Here is a 2410-nt window from a genome sequence, read left to right as displayed (position 1 = left end):
TCATATATAGATACTATATACCAATTCAGTCTATAATAGACCAACTCATATATAGATACAACATACCCATTCAGTCTATAACAGACCAACTCATATATATATACTATATACCCATTCAGTCTATAACAGACCAACTCATATATATATACTATATACCCATTCAGTCTATAACAGACCAACTCATATATAGATACTATATACCCATTCAGTCTATAGGTCTATAATATAACAACTCATATATAGATACTATATACCCATTCAGTCTATAATAGACCAACTCATATATAGATACTATATACCCATTCAGTCTATAACAGACCAACTCATATATAGATACTATATACCCATTCAGTCTATAATAGACCAACTCATATATAGATACTATATACCCATTCAGTCTATAACAGACCAACTCATATATAGATACTATATACCCATTCAGTCTATAATAGACCAACTCATATATAGATACTATATACCCATTCAGTCTATAACAGACCAACTCATATATAGATACTATATACCCATTCAGTCTATAGGTCTATAATATAACAACTCATATATAGATACTATATACCCATTCAGTCTATAACAGACCAACTCATATATAGATACTATATACCCATTCAGTCTATAATAGACCAACTCATATATAGATACTATATACCCATTCAGTCTATAGGTCTATAATAGACCAACTCATATATAGATACTATATACCCATTCAGTCTATAATAGACCAACTCATATATATATACTATATACCCATTCAGTCTATTGGTCTATAATAGACCAACTCATATATAGATACTATATACCCATTCAGTCTATAGGTCTAAAATAGACCAACTCATATATACATACTATATACCCATTCAGTCTATAATAGACCAACTCATATATAGATACTATATACCAATTCAGTCTATAATAGACCAACTCATATATAGATACTATATACCCATTCAGTCTATAACAGACCAACTCATATATAGATACTATATACCCATTCAGTCTATAATAGACCAACTCATATATAGATACTATATACCCATTCAGTCTATAGTTCCATAATATAACAACTCATATATAGATACTATATACCCATTCAGTCTATAACAGACCAACTCATATATAGATACTATATACCCATTTAGTCTATAGGTCTAAAATAGACCAACTCATATATAGACACTATGCCCATTCAGTCTATAACAGACCAACTCATATATAGATACTACATACCCATTCAGTCTATAATAGACCAACTCATATATAGATACAGGGCCTTGCGAAAGTATTCGGCCCCCTTGAACATTGCGACCTTTTGCCACATTTCAGGCTTCAAACATAAAGATATAAAACTGTATTTTTTTGTGAAGAATCAACAACAAGTGGGACACAATCATGAAGTGGAACGACATTTATTGGATATTTCAAACTTTTTAACAAATCAAAAACTGAAAAATTGGGCGTGCAAAATTATATATATATATATATATATTATATACCCATTCAGTCTATAGGTCTATAATAGACCAACTCACATACAATGGGGCAAAAAAGTGTTTAGTCAGCCACCAATTGTGCAAGTTCTCCCACTTAAAAATATGAGAGAGGCCTGTAATTTTCATCATAGGTACACTTCAACTATGACAGACAAAATGAAAAAAAAAATAATTGATTTGCCTGCAGTGTTTTTGGTACATTCTCATGTCCTGCCATCTGTGTCTGCAGTGTTTTTGGTACATTCTCATTCTCATGTCCCGCTGTCTGTGTCTGCAGTGTTTTTGGTACATTCTCATTCTCATGTCCCGCTGTCTGTGTCTGCAGTGTTTTTGGTACATTCTCATTCTCATGTCACGCTGTCTGTGTCTGCAGTGTTTTTGGTACATTCTCATGTCCCTCTGTCTGTGTCTGCAGTGTTTTTGGTACATTCTCATGTCCCGCTGTCTGTGTCTGCAGTGTTTTTGGTACATTCTCATGTCCCGCTGTCTGTGCCTGCAGTGTTTTTGGTACATTCTCATGTCCCGCTGTCTGTGTCTGCAGTGTTTTTGGTACATTCTCATGTCCCGCTGTCTGTGTCTGCAGTGTTTTTGGTACATTCTCATGTCCCTCTGTCTGTGTCTGCAGTGTTTTTGGTACATTCTCATGTCCCGCTGTCTGTGTCTGCAGTGTTTTTGGTACATTCTCATTCTCATGTCCCGCTGTCTGTGTCTGCAGTGTTTTTGGTACATTCTCATGTCCCACTGTCTGTGTCTGCAGTGTTTTTGGTACATTCTCATGTCCCACTGTCTGTGTCTGCAGTGTTTTTGGTACATTCTCATGTCCCACTGTCTGTGTCTGCAGTGTTTTTGGTACATTCTCATGTCCCACTGTCTGTGTCTGCAGTGTTTTTGGTACATTCTCA

Source organism: Oncorhynchus mykiss, chromosome 10, assembly GCF_057628025.1.
Source record: "Oncorhynchus mykiss isolate SJ-2025 chromosome 10, ASM5762802v1, whole genome shotgun sequence".
In the NCBI taxonomy this organism is placed as follows: domain Eukaryota; kingdom Metazoa; phylum Chordata; class Actinopteri; order Salmoniformes; family Salmonidae; genus Oncorhynchus; species Oncorhynchus mykiss.
This window is presented reverse-complemented; position numbering follows the sequence as displayed.